The following is a 15,835-nucleotide window of genomic DNA, read 5'->3' on the forward strand; positions in this document are numbered from 1 at the left end:
AGAGAATGCTGAGGCAGCGAATGCGCAGTGTGGAAGCGCTGCGCGCGCCCTGTGCCGCAGCGTCTCCTTACCACCCGGTCACCCGGCCTGACCCCGTGCCCGCTGGAGAGGCCTCCCTCCACCCCGCCTCTCTCCCAGGGGGCGGATATCGAGCGCAGCGACGACGCAGCGAGACGGGTGTAGAGGGGAAGAGGGGCTGCCATGCCCTTGCTCCAGGAATTCGGCTTCATTGGTTTTCCGCCCTTCCGCACGGCTACAGCTCCCCCACGGCGGCCCCGCAACCAGGCGGATAACCCTTCCCGCGGCCGCCCGCCTGGAGTTTGCAGCCCCATGACGTCAGGCTCAGCAGCCAATGGCGCGGTGCGAGGTGCGGGGGGTTCCGGGACGCACAATGGCTGCGCGCGGGGACATATGTCCCCAATTAAAGACCTGCGCCGCCATTGTCGCCTCACCCGCCCCCGCCCGGTGGCTCGGGTCCCCACGCTGCGAGCGCGCCTCCACGCGGCCCGCTGGGGACGTAGGTCGCGCGGGTGGCTCCGGGGAGTGTCCCGGCGCGGCGGAGCCGGGACTGCGTACAAGAGGGCGCGCGCGCACCCATCGCTGCTCGCGGTGACCTTGTGCGGGCGGACCCGCGGACACCAGTCGGGAGCGCGCACGCGGGGGCGTGTTGGGAGTGCTGCGCCCAGCACCGTGCTGCCTCCGGCCCTGCTCCCGGCTTCCCGCGCTCGTCGGCCCAGGAGCCCAGCGAGGGTGGGTGTGAGTGGAGGAGGGTGGAAACCACCGGCCCGCTTTATGCAGCGGCAGGATATCCATCTTGCGTGGCAGGCTCTCCCGAGGGGCCGGGGCGGGGCGCGGCCGCCCCCTTATCGCAGAGCTGCAGCCGGCACGGCCCGCAGTAGGTAGGGGCGGGGACGGGGACCCCCTCGGCCAGCCGCTAGTTCTTGCCCCCTCCCAGGGGTCTGGGCCGAGGCGCAGCCGGAGGCGCGAGGCCAATTAGCATTTTGATTGCGGAACTGGGGGCCCATCTGGACGGAGCCCTAATTACCCGGCGAGCCCTCGGGGCGCCGGCGGGACGCGCCAGACGCCTTCCACCCCCTCCCGGACAGTGCGTCCCCATCTCTGCTCTCCGACCACATCCCCGGCCCCCTCCATGAGACACCCTGCCAGTCGGTCCCTGCGCTTTTGTCCCTGCGGCCTCCACCTCATGCCTCCACTCCTCCCCCAACCTCCGGCCCCATCCTTTGACCCTCCCTCTTCACCCCCCATTCCGCCATCGCCCTCCTCTCCTTGTCTCCGTCCACCCTCTCTGTCTCGTCGTCCGCTTCCCTGCCTCTCTGTCAATTTCCCCGTCCCTTAGGCCCCCAACCCTCTGAACAACGCCTCTAGAACGAGGCGTGACGCCTCAGAGCGCAGACACGTGTGTCCCAGGCCAGGCTCTCCCGAGGGACCATCCGGCAGGCTTGCTCACGCTCGCTGGGGTGGAGCCCGCAGCCCCTGGGGCACTCGGCGGGGAGGGGCAGCTGGGCCCAGGCCTGGGTCATCAGCCCCGCAGCGGCCCGGTGTGGAGCACTCATGCGGCCCCGGGCTGAATTACTTGGGCTTCACTGCCCCGCGTCCATTCCAGTATCCGGCTTGCCCTCGCCGGATATCCTGAGGTCTCTGCGTCCCGGTCCTGGGGTCCCTCTAGAAGAGAGGGTGGTGGAAGGATAGTGACGATTCTCCCACTTTGGGAAAGTTCCAGCCCTCCTCCACTGGAGGCCACCCTTACTTCCACTGAGAGCTAGAAGCCTGGGAGCTTTGCTGGAAGAGGGGAAACCAGGCCCCCAGCAGATCCAGCTGCCTTCCTGTGCCTAGACCCCCTAGCCTTGGCACCCACCGGCACTTCAGCTCCCCACCTCACCCCCATGAAGTATCGGTCTTGCGGACTCTTCCCCTTGTCCTTGCTCAGATTGCAGCTGGGCTCTGCCGCTGACCCACGTGGGATGGCAAGGATGCAGCGTCCGTCCCATCTTTCTCTATGTTGTTGGTGCACCACTTCCAGCCCTGGGCAGGTCCCATGTTGCCAAAAGTCCAGACTTCATCAGGGAGACTTCCAGTGTTGTATCTGTCCCCAGCACCCTGCCCCCAGGAGAGCCAGAAGCGAGGCCCACTCATGAGCCCTGTGGTCACCTTCTCATCGCCCTCCACCCTAGTGGGGCCCCCAACCCAGCCCAGCCTCGCTTAAGGGTGCACCTCTCCTTCTGGATTTACCAATCCCTGGCTGCCATGATTGCACCCTGGCTAGGAACCTCCTTTGGTCTGGCTCCTTGGCACCCCAACACCCCCCCACCCTTCTCTTCTACTGCAGAATGAGGGCTTGTGGGTAAAACTAATATTTCCAGAATACCTCGCCTGGCTTTAGTGCATCTGCATATCAATAGGCATTCCGGTGGAGAGAAGTTCATCTCCGTATCAATGGGTAACTACCTGGACAACCAAGGGCTTCTCTGAACCTCTCTGAGAGGTGAGGGGGCGGGATTGCTTGTTTCAGCTCCAGCAGGAAAGAGACGGCCCTGGACCGCAGTTTCTAAGCAATAAATGGGTTTTAAACCTTATTTCTCCCTTTGACTGATTTTGGTTTTAGAGGTATTTTGCCCCAGGATTTCCTTTCCCTGGAGTTACAGGGATGAAGCGTCTTGCCTTCCTGGAAATCAGCTGGCACCCTGTGTGCATAGTAGGCTACCTTGACCTACTCGTTCTGGCTTAACAACCTCTTGGTTCCCATAAATGAAATAGCACTCATGGCCCAGGGCAGTCTCTCCCCACCTGCAGCTCAGGATTGAAAAGGTCATTGCACCCTTGAAGCCTCTCCTCCAGTGCTGGGTGAGCTGCCCTCCGGGACCCAGCAGGGGCTGCCTGTCTCTGGGCTACATTGTCGGGCTGGGGGGTGGTGTGGGTGCAGCTAACCAAGGTCTTGGAGGTGTGGGTGTGTCTGGAGCCCTTCCTGTCTGCACCCCACCGACCTGCACTGAATGCCAGTCTGTGCTCCGCAGCACTTGTTCAAGGCCTGAGCAGAAGACACCGGCCTCTGTGCTCCTCGACCCCACGGTCCAGCCCAGGACCCAGGCACTGAACAGACAAGTAGGCCATGTGATAGCTGGGATGATGAGAGCTGGAGGGGGCAGATACCAGGCCTGGGGGGCGCTGGGGGCTTTGGCCAGAGGAGACGGGATTGTGTGTCTCTGAGGAGCAGCAGGAAGGCCAATGGGGTGAGCAGAAGGGTTGGTTTACCAGGTTTGAGCTTTTGCCAGGTGAGGTTCTGAAAGGGGCATGGGAGTCAAGGAGGTGTGCAAGGGAAAGGGGGCAGTGGGTCGATGGCATGATTGGGGCAGATGACGAGGTCGTTGGCAAAGAGAAAAAGTCAAAACTGAGAGGCAAGGAGTTGAAGGCTGGTCGGGGAGAATAGAGTCCAGCAGGAATGCAGACCTGACACAGGAGGGAGGGCAACGCCCACAGCAGGGGTGGGGAGGGCCGGCGGTGCAGCTGATGGCTCCTGGCAGCCGGACTCAGAGAGCGGGGAGGGGGCTGCCTGCCTCCGTGAGGAACAGGGTGTGGGTGCCCCACTTCAAGGCCAGGGGGCCCAGGTGGGGAGAGAGAAAGCAGCCCCCAGAGAAGGCTGGCTGGACAGGAGCAGCGAGCAGGGGAGCCGGGTTTGGCTGAGTGAAGGCCAGCGGGACGGGGTTGAGGACGGGGGTGGGGGGGTGGTCGTTGCTGGTGACTGGCTCCAGGGGAGGGTTTCAGGACTGGGGGAACTATACTCCAAAACAGGCTATGTGTGCTAGGTAGAGATGGTGGAGACAAGAACACAAGGCAGGCCTGGTCCCTGCGGGGGTAGAGCTTTGGGGCTGCAAGAGGGAGGTGAGAGGCAATACAACTGAAAGTGGCCACTTGAAAAAGACACGGAAAAGCACAAGGAAATGTCAAAGTAGCAGAAAATATTTGCGCTGAATATAACAATGGGTTAATATTCAAATTATAGAATAATTGGTATAAATGAACTCTGCGAAACAAAGATTCTCAGACCCCCAAAGGTTCCCATATATGAAGGGTTAACAGGAATTTTTTTTAATGTGCATGCATTTTTTTAAATTAAAATATTGATATACAATCTTATGATGGATTCAAATACGCAATGCAGTGGTTCAACTTTTACCCAAATGCAGAGTTAGATAAGGACGTCAGTCACATGCCCATCACTGCCATCACCCAGGAGCAGGTCAGTCAGTCCATTTTCTTTCTGCCTCATCTGCCTCCCTCAAGCCCCAAATATTGTATCACCAAATGCCACTTTTTTCTTAGTGAATAAACAAAGACGAGAATTTACAGGGGCCTGGAGGTTATGGAGGGAGGCCCTTTTCTCCTGCTCTGAGGCACCCAGCTGGGGCACTGGGAGAAGTGGCTGGGCCCTGCCCCCTTCCTGCTCCAGGTAGTGTGTCCCCTCAGCTGCCTGTGTCCAAGCCCTCTGGCTGGCCATCAGAGCGGCCAGTAGCCCCATAGTAGCCCAGGTCCTGCCTCTTTCCAAGAGGTCCACCTGCCTGACCTCAGACCCTCAGCCTCATCTCATTTTAAGCCTGAGGTACAATTTCCATACAGTCAAATCTCTTAAGTGTGGAGTTCCATCAGTTTTAACCAATGTATTTCTTTTGTAATCCAAGCCCCTGTCAAAACACCGGGCACCTCTGTTTATAGGACAGTTCTTTGGGGAGTTTTAAGGGAAACACCAGAGGGGAATTGGAGGTGCAGGACGAAGAGGAAGGGAAGAGAGGGTGATCAGAGGGTGGCAGGGCCTAGCCTAGGCCTCTAAGGGGGATGTGGACTGCCATCCTGCCTGCACTCCACAGCAGCTTGGCATGGGGTTGCCTGGCAACCTTGTAATTCCTAATCCAGTGGGGACCTTCCCACCTACACCTCCCTGACCTCCCATGGGGTTGCACACTTTCAATATTTACTATGGAACACTGTCCCCCATTGCCCGGGAGCATGCTCCCCCAAACCCTGCACCCAGGACCCACACCCCACCCCAGAAAGGTCCTCACTGGCCACCTCCTCCCTGCTGCCCCTCTACCTTCTTATGCTCACACTTTCTCACCAAAAGCAGCTGGTCATCCTTCTGAACTCTAGGTGACCTATTTCCAACCCCCATGGCTTTTCTTCACAGAAGATGTGTGACATATTGCCCATATCACCATCCAAAGAAGGACGTTAGCCCCACTGCCCAGAGTGGACACCTTCAGCTGTCAGAGGCTCAGGGGTTGCCACTGACTCTGTGTTAAAGCCTCCTAGTTGTTGCTTGCATCCAATTACTGGTCAACGCAGGAGTAAAAGGCCTGGCCATTCTGGCCAGACACAGGACACCTCTGGCAGGCCATTCTGACTGCAGAGCTCTGGAGGTGGGGTGCCGGGACCAGCTTGCACTCCTGCCCCCGTCTTCCTTCTGCAGGTTAATCACAGTGGTACACCCGCACACCACTGCCTCAGGGCCTCCTCCTCAGAGAACCCAGAATGTGGGACCTGCAGTCCAACGAGATGGGCTTGCTCACTGGTTGGCATTAAGGACCCATCGCTGCGTCAGGTTGAGCACAGAGAGTCCAGAGCACAAGGCCAAGGCCCATTTACTAAAGGTGGCATGCCATACCATGTACTTGGAAAGGGCAGGAAATAGTCCCAGGAGAGGTAGTAGGCCGGGATGGCTGTTGTTTAGCTCTGTTGAAGCTCCAAAGAAAGAATAATGAGAGGCTGGAGCCACTGAAGGCCAAGATGAAGGCCAGAAGGCCTCTTGGTGGCATATACCAAGAAAGGCTCCCATCTCTGCAGCCAGAGGGCAGAAAGAGGTGAGGGTCAGGCTCGTGACTTAACCATTCGAGTAGCTGAGCTCCAAAGAAATTTAAATGAATGTCCATCTCCAATGCAGAAGGCACTGACAGGAACCAGATTTATTTATTTTTCTTACCAGAAACAACTGAAAAACTGGACAAAATATGTGAAGCAATATTTCAAGACACTGGACATCAGGCAGTGAAGGACAGTGATCCCTGAGAGGTGGGAACCAAACAAGGTACAATCCCCCGGCCACGGCCTGGAGAGCGTCCAGGAAGTAGCCCAGGTGGCAACCCAGGCAGGCTCCCCGAGCGCAGAGGTGTCTGCAGGACAGAGTACGTAGAGGAGAATGGACCCCAGAGGACCAGACGCCTGCTGAGCATCCCCTCAAATATTTCGCTGAGTGTTTGTCTGTGCATGAGTGTGGGCAAAGTTCTGGAGTCTGGGGAAAAAAACCGCCTGAAAGGATGAGAAGGAACGATCCGGGGAGCTCCTCCGAGCCAGGAATAGTGCCTGATCCCAATGACCAGGATGGAAATCTCGTAACTCACAGGGAATCAGGGTGAGTATTCAGAAGGGTTTTCTTAAATAGGGAGAAACTAGCACTAGACTAAACACTGCTCTGAAACCTCCTAACAAAGCTTAAATGTGAGACCTAAAAGGATCATACTGTTTCTGATTAACTTAAAGTGCATCCCAGAATAAATCTCAAGATTATTTATGGGAAGACACAACTATCTGGAGCCCAACAACGTAAAATTCATAATATCTGGACTCCAGTGAAACACTTAACAGGCATTCCAAGAAACAGGAAAATACTATTCAAAATGAGGAGAAAAATCAACAATCAAAATTAACCCAGAATTGACACTGATCACAGAATCAGCAAACAAGGATATTAACATAATTATGACTCTATTCCAACTGGTCAGGAAACTGGAGGAAAGATTGAACATGTTAAGTGGAGACATGGAAGATAAAATAAAGACTCAAATTGGATGCCTAAAAAATGAAAACTACAATTCCTGAGGTTTTTCTTTTTTTAAAACACATGGTGAGATTCATGATGGCGGCATGAGAGGTGAGACAGAGAACTCCTCGCAAAACCACGTATAGTACAAAAATCCAGTCACTACAAGTAGCCCTAAAACAGCAACCGGAAAGACGGCTGCGCCAGGCCGCGCGCGGACCTCGGGAACAGGGCCGACCTCACGGAGCAGGTGACGGACCGAAGCCTCCATCCTGCGGGACCCGAGCCCCGCCCCCGCCCCGCCCCCGCCCCGCCCCCCCGGCGGGAGGAAGAGAAGCGGGGCGGGGAGGGGGTGGGGCCCGGGGCTGCGGAGCACCCGGCGCTGGCGGTCGGCTCTGGGAGCAGAACCCCACACTGTGCGGTTGGGAGGAGGGGAGCCCCGCCGGCCGCTCGGGGACAAGGGAGAGGCGGGCGGCCTGGGAGGCGCCCCAGCAGCGGGGGGGGGGGGGGGGGGGGGCTGAGGGGGCGGGGCTTGCACGGGGTCTGCTGCGCGGGGGTGGGGGGGGAGGGCTGGACGAGCTTGTGCGGGCGCCCCTGCCCCGCTGGTTGGGAGCCTCAGGCGCTGCATCCCCCGGCTCGCTGCTCAGCTCCGAGGCCCCCCGTGACGCGCAGCCTGCCGAGCCTCCCTCCTACCCGCCGCACCGGCTCGCACACCTGCAGTCACGGCGCTGGCGTCAGGCCCCGCCCACGACAGCTGGAGACGCGGAGCACAGAGGCTCACATCTGGGTGCTCGGCCCACGGGCTCCGGCACCGGAGACGGCACCGCAGCCGGGAACCAGGAAACAGCTCTCTCCTCCCCCAGGCACCAGCTCCGCTCCCCTGCGACCCCCAACCTCCCTCCCCTGCGACCCCCAACCTCCCTCCCCTGAGACCCCCAACCTCCCTCCAGGGGCTGAGCAGCTCCAGAGACTGGAGCCTCTGGGCACTAGAGGGCACCACACAGAAATATGAAACGTCAAAACATCTCACAAACCAAAATCTGACAAACCCCAAAAAAGGGCCAAAGGAAACTGAACTCACCAATCTTCCTGAAAGGGAGTTCAAAATAAAATTCATAAACGTGCTCATGGAGGTACAGAAAAATATTCAAGAACTCAGAAACTAATTTAAGACAGAGATTCAATCATTAAGAAATTCCGTATCTGAAATGAGACATACAATGGACGGATTTAAAAGCAAATCAGATGTAGTAGAAGAGATGGTAAATAGAATAGAAATTAGAAAAGAAGAATACAAAGAATCTGAGGTACAGAGAGAAAAAAGGATCCTAAGAATGAAAGAATATTGAGAAAACTGTGTCACCAATCCAATTGGAAAAATATCCGCATTATAGGGGTACCAGAAGAAGAGAGAGACAAGAGGGGATAGAAAGTGTCATTGAGGAGGTAATTGCTGAAAATTTCCCCATCTGGGGAAGGAAATGGTCTCTCAGGCCATGGAGGTGCACAGATCTCCCAACACAAGGGACCCAAGGAAGGCAACACCAAGACATATAGTAATTAAAATGGCAAAGATCAAGGATAAAGACAGACTTCTAAAAGCAGCTACGGAGAGAAAAAAAATCACATACAAAGGAAAGCCCATCAGGCTATCATCAGACTTTGCAACAGAAACCTTACAGGCCAGAAGGGAGGGGCATGATACATTTAATGCAATGAAGCAGAAGGGCCTGGAACCAAAAATACTCTACCCGGCAAGGTTATCATTTAAATTTGAAGGAAGGATTAAACAATTTTCAGATAAGCAAAAGCTGAGAGAATTTACCCCAAACAAACCACCTCTACAGTGCATTCTGGAGGGACTCCTATAGATGGAAGTATTCCTAAGGCTAAATAGATGTCACCCAAGGATAGACAAAGAGTACAGAATATGATTCATAACATACAAAGAATGAAGAAGGAAGAAAAAGGAGGAAAACAAAATCTTTAAGTTGTGTTTGTAATAGCATACAAAGTGAGTTAAATTAGACTGTTAGATAGTAATGGAATTACACTCGAACCTTTGGTAACCATGAGTCTAAAGCCTGCAATGGCAATAAATACATACCAATCGATATTCACCCTAAATGTAAATGGTCTGAATGCACCAATTAAAAAGACATAGAGTCACTCAATGGATAAAAAAACAAGATTAATCTATATGCTCCCTACAAAAGACTCACTTCAAACCCAAAGACATACACAGACTGAAAGTGAAGGGATGGAAAAAGATACTTCATGCAAATAATAGGGAGAAAAAAAGCAGGAGTTGCAGTACTTGTACCAGACAAAATAGACTTCAAAACAAAGAAAGTCACAAGAGACAAAGAAGGACATTACATAATGATAAAGGGGTCAGTCCAACAAGAGGATATAATCATTATAAATATATATGCACATAACACAGAATCACCTACATATGTGAAATGAACACTAACACAATTAAAAGGGGAAATGGAATGCAATGCATTCATTTTACAAGACCCCAGCACACCACTCACTCCAAAGGACAGATCAACCAGACAGAAAATAAGTAAAGCAACACAGGCACTGAACAATGTATTAGAACAAGTGGACCTAACGGAAATCTACAGCACACTCCATCCAAAAGCAACAGGATACACATTCTTCTGAAGTCCACATGAAACATTTTCAAGAATAGATCATATACTAGGCCACAAAAACAGCCTCAGTAAATTCAAAAAGATTGAAATTGTACCAACCAGCTTCTCAGATCACAAAGTTATGAACCTAGAAATAAATTACACAAAGAAAATGAAAAAGCCCACGAACACATGCAGGCTTAATAACATGCTCCTAAATAACCAATGGATCAATGACCAAATAAAAACAAGGATCAAGCAATATATGGAGACAAATGACAACAATAATTCAACAACGCAAAATTTGTGGGATGCAGCGAAGCCATGTTAAGAGGAAAATACATAGCAATACAGGCCTTCCTCAGGAAAGAGGAACAATCCCAAATGAACAGTCTAAACTCACAATTAACGAAACTAGAAAAGGAAGAACAAGTGAGGCCTAAAGTCAGTAGAAGGAGGGACATAATAAAGATTAAAGCAGAAACAAAGAAAATCGAGAAGAATAAAACAATAGAAAGAATCAATGAAAGCAGAAGCTGGTTCTTTGAGAAAATAAACAAAATAGATAAATCCCTAGCCAGACTTATCAAGAAAAAAAGAGTGTCTACACACATAAACAGGATCAGAAATGAGAAAGTAAAAATCACTACGGGCACCACAGAAATACAAATAATTATGAAAGAATACTATGAAAAATTATATGCTAATAAACTGGATAACCTAGAAGAAATGGACAACTTCCTAGAAAAATACAACCTTCCAAGGCTGACCCAGAAAGAAACAGAAAATCTGAACAGACCAATCACCAGCAACAAAATTGAACTGGTAATCAAAAAACTACCTAAGAATAAAACTTCTGTACCAGATGGTTTCACTGCTGAATTTTATCAGCCATTTAGTGAAGACCTAATACCCATCCTCCTTAAAGTTTTCCAAAAAGTAGAAGAGGAGGGAAAACTCCCAAACTCATTGTATGAGGCCAGCATCACTCTAGTACCAAAACCAGGCAAAGACACCACAAAAAAAAAGAAAATTACAGACCAATATCCCTGATGAACATAGATGCAGAAATACTCAATAAAATATTAGCAAACCAAATTAAAAAATACACCAAAAGGATTATCCATCATAATCAAGTGGGATTCATCCCAGGGATGCAAGGATGTTACAACATTCGAAAATCCATCAACATCATCCACCACATCAACAAAAAGGACAAAAGCCACATGCTCATCTCCATGATGCTGAAAAAACATTCGACAAAATTCAACATCCACTCATGATAAAAACTCTCAAAAAAATGGGTATAGAGGGCAAGTACCTCAACATAATAGAGGCCATATATGACAAACCCACAGCCAACATCATACTTAGCAGCAAGAAGCTGAAAGCTTTTCCTTTAAGATTGGCAACAAGGATATCCACTCTCCCCACTTTCACTCAACATAGTTCTAGGGGTCCTAGCCACAGCAATCAGACAACACATGGAAATAAAAGGCATCCAGATTGGCAAGGAAGAAGTCAAACTGTCCCTGTTTGCAGATGACATGATATTGTACATAAAAAACCCTAAAGAATCCACTCCAAAACTACTAGATCTAATATCTGAATACAACAAAGTTGCAGGATACAAAATTAATACACAGAAATCTGTGGCATTCCTACACACTAACGATGAACTAGCAGAAAGGGAAATTGGGAAAACAATTCCATTCACAATTACATCAAAAAGAATAAAATACCTAGAAATAAACCTAAGCAATGAAGTGAAAGAAAGTACAAGACGCTCATGAGAGAAATTAAAGAAGACGCCAATAAATGGAAACACATCCCATGCTCATAGATAGAAAGAATTAATATTGTCAAAATGGCCACCCTGCCTAAAGCAATCTAGAGATTCAATGCAATCCCTATTAAGATACCCACAGCATTCTTCAGTGAACTAGAGCAAATAGTTCTAAAATTCATATGGTACCACAAAAGACTCCAAATATCCAAAGCCATCCTGAGAAGGAAGAATAAAGTGGGGGGAATTATGCTCCCTCACTTCAAGCTCTAGTACAAAGCCACAGTAATCAAGACAATTTGGTATTGGCATAAGAACAGACCCATAGACGAGTGGAACAGAATTGAGAGTCCCAGTGGGGAAATGACAGCCTCTTCAACAGCTGGTGCTGGCAAACTGGACAGCTACGTGTAAGAGAATGAAACTGGATCACTGTCTAACCCCATACACAAAAGTAAACTCGAAATGGATCAAAGACCTGAATATAAGTCATGAAACCATAAAACTCTTAGAAAAAAACTTAGGCAAAAATCTCTTGGACATAAACATGAGCAACTTCTTCATGAACATATCTCCCTGGGCAAGGGAAACAAAAGCAAAAATGAACAAGTGGGACTATATCAAGCTGAAAAGCTTCTGTACAGCAAAGGACACCACCAATAGAACAAAAAGACATCCTATAGTATGGGAGAATATATTAATATATCACAGGTCTGATAAGGGGCTGACATCCAAATTATATAAAGAGCTCACACACCTCAACAAACAAAAAGTAAATAAGCCAATTAAAAAATGGGCACAGGATCTGAACAGACACTTCTCTAAAGAAGAAATTCAGATGGCCAATAGGCACATGAAAAGATGCTCCACATCGCTAATCATCAGAGAAATGCAAGTTAAAACCACAATGAGGTATCACCTCACACCAGTAAGGATGGCCACCATCCAAAAGACAAACAATAACAAGTGTTGGCGAGGTTGTGGAGAAAGGGGAACCCTCCTACACTGCTGGTGGGAATGTAAACTAGTTCAACCATTGTGGAAAGCAGTATGGAGGTTCCTCAAAAAATTCAAAATAGAAATACCATTTGAGGCAGAAATTCCACTCCTAGGAATTGACCCTAAGAATGCAGCAGCCCAGTTTGAAAAAGACAGATGCACCCCTATGTTTATTGAGCACTATTTACAGTAGCCAAGAAATGGAAGCAACCTAAGTGTCCATCAGTAGATGCATGGATAAAGAAGATGTGGCACATACACACAATGGAATATTACTCAGCCATAAGATGAAAACAAATCCTACCATTTGCAACAACACGGATGGAGCTAGAGGGTATTATGCTCAGTGAAATAAGCCAGGTGGAGAAAAACAAGTACCAAATGATCTCACTCATCTGTGGAGTATAAGAACGAAGCAAAAACTGAAGGAACATAACAGCAGCAGAATCACAGAACCCAAGAATGGACTGACAGTTACCAAAGGGAAAGGGACTGGGGAGGAGGGGTGGGAAGGGAGGGATAAGGGGGAAAAGGGACACTATGATTAGCACACATAATATAGTGGGGGGATATGGGGAGGGCTGTACAACACAGAGAAGAACAGCCGTGATTCTACAGCATCTTACTATGCTGATGGACAGTGACTGTAATGGGGTATGTGGTGGGGACTTGGTGAAGGGGGGAGCCTAGTAAACATAATGTTGCTCATGTAATTATACATCAACGATACCAAAATAAAAATAAATAAATAATCCTAGGAAATATCTAAGGAGTAAAAATAAATAAAAATAAAAAATAACAATGAAACACTGGGTGGAGTGACGTTACAGAATGCACTTGAGGGCTAAGCCGACAGATGACCGAAAGGGAAATAAAGGGGAGGGAAAGCCTGAGATAGACCAGAGTGGTGGGAGCTGTGCCACGCCTCCAGGTGGTCTCGTACACATGTGATGGATTCCTGAAAGGGAGGGGGGTTGGAAAAACATTTGTAGAAATGATGGCTAAACATTTTCCAAATTTTATGAAGACTATAAACTCACAGATCCAATAATCAGTGACCCCCAAGCACATGTGACAGGAAGAAAGCCACAGCAAGGCACATCATGATCAAATGATGAAGGGAAATACTGAAGGTGTCCGGAGGGAAGAGAAGACAGTGCATGCTATGCACAAAGCAGCTAAGATAAGGATGAGGGCAGATTCATCATAGAAATGAAACAAGCTAGAGTGTGACGAAGCTACATCTTTAAAGTGCAGGGGGGAAAAATCAACCTAGAATTCTATACTCAGTGGAGATATCTCTCACAAACGCAGGTCAGATAGACTTGAGATACACAAAAGCTAAAGATTTATCACCAGCTAACCCACACTACAAGAATGCTGAAGAAAGTCCTACAGAGAGAAGAAAGTGACAGCAGATAAAAATCTAGATCTCCACAAAGAAAAGTGTGGAAATTGTAACTGAGTTGGGGTAAATGTGAAGACTGTTTCTTATTGCTTAAAAGATAATCAACTGATTATTTAAAAAATGACAATATACATTGGATTTATAACATAGGTAGAAGTAAAATGTGTAACTAGATAGCACAGGGGCCAGGAGGGGGAAATGGAAAGTTCTTACAGTATATGGGAAGTGGCAAAAGTCACCGGAAGGTGGAATGTGATAAATTAAAGATATGTACTATAAACAGTAAAGAAACTATTTAAATAGTCCAAGAGTTATAGCTAATAAGGCAGCAAGGAAATCATAAAAATTCTCAACAAATCCAAAAGCAAGCAGAAAAAGAAGGCAAGGGGAACAAGAAACAATGGTGCTCATAGGAGGCAGACAGCAAGGCAGGTCAGAGCCCAAGCATGTCACTAGTCATATTAAATGTAAATGACCTAAACACTCCAATTAAAAGAGATCATCAGCTTGTATAAAATAGGACCCAATTATATGCTGCCTACAACAAACCCATCTTAAATAGAAAGACTTACGTTTTAAGTAAAAGGACAGGAAAGGATATGCAGTATAAACACTAAAGAAAGCTGGGTGCCTATATTTATATTAGACAAAGTAGATTTCTGAGCAAGAAGTATTGCCAGAGATTGAGGGGGTTGTTTAAAAGAAGGTTAAACTTATAACAAAGGCTGTGTCAAGACCAGGCCCTGGTAGAGAACAAACGAAGCCTTGACATATGGGATGGGGACATCTGTGTGAATGTCCCCGAATATCTTACATTTCCAGGCCCCCAGTCCCAAGACCTGAAGAAGTGATGCTGATAGATAAGATCTCCTCCTTGAAAAGACACAGTGGCCTTCCCTCTCCAGACCACTTACGACACCTTTGGGGGCTGTCCCCCCCATCATACCACAAGGCCTGTGGCCTGAGTCGAAGTCACAGCCTGACCTAGCAGAGTGCTGCTGTGGGCCTGAAAAGGGGACAGCATCGAATTCCAAAGGAGCTGTGCAGTGGATTGAAGCGCGCTCTTCAGAAGATATGTCCGGGAGGCAGACACTGCCCTGAAATGTGAGGCTCCGTGTCCCAGCAGGTGGACCGCATGGGTCCAGGAACCAACAGATGGGCGTGACCCGCAGGACCCACGGGGATCTTGGGATCCTCCTCCCTGAAGCTCCAGGGAAGGTCCTGGACACAGGGACACAGGTGCAGCCCCACTGAGCTGAAGGCCACAACCACTGCCAGGGCACTGTGGCTGCTGTGCTTAGGACCCAGAAGAAGCTGCACATGGAAGGGGAAAAGGGACCGTGTCTGTAGAAAGCCTGAGGGCTGTTGCCCACCTTCACTTGGAAGACAGAAAATGTTCCTAATCAGCTGGTTCTGTACAAGGAGGTTTCCCGGAAAATGGTGAAAATGCCTCTTATGGATTGAACTGTGTCCTCCCCAAAAAGACATGTTAGAGTCCTAACCCCCAGCACATCTGAATATGACCTTCCTTATTTGGAAATAGGGTCATTGTAGATGTAATTAGTTAAGATGAGGTCACACTGGAGTAGGTTGGACCTTTGATCCCATAGGACTGGTGTCTTTATAAGGAGAAAAGACACCCAAGACAGAGACACAGAAGGAACACCGTGTGACCATGGAGGCAGAGATGGAGTGACGTGACTGCCATCCCAGGGACAGCAAGGGTGGCTGGCACCAGCAGAGGTTAGGAGAGAGACCCGGAACCAATTCTCTGCTGCAGAAGCTCCAGAAGGACTTGACCCTGGTGACTGACACCTGATTTCAGATTTCTGGCCTCCAGGGCTGTAAGAAAATGAATCCCTGTTACTTTAATCTACCCCATCTGTGGCACTTTGTCACAGCGGCCCTAGGAGGGCAACACAGTGCCAGGCGGCTTCTCTTAGTCATGAATTACATCGCAAGGGATGGATGAGCTAAAGAGAGAGCTGTTAAACTTCTTAGAATTTAGAGAAAATACTTCCAACCTAGAACTTATTAGGTTAAAAAGTGAAACATTTTTTTCATTTCTAGTCTCCCCAGCTTGCAAAAATTTCTCAGAGTAAGACAGGGCCTCTGGGCAAAGATCCCAGTCAGAGCCCCACCAGTGGAATGTATTCTCAGGGTGAGAGTGAGTT

This window comes from Manis javanica, chromosome 2, assembly GCF_040802235.1.
Source record: "Manis javanica isolate MJ-LG chromosome 2, MJ_LKY, whole genome shotgun sequence".
NCBI classification, from domain to species: domain Eukaryota; kingdom Metazoa; phylum Chordata; class Mammalia; order Pholidota; family Manidae; genus Manis; species Manis javanica.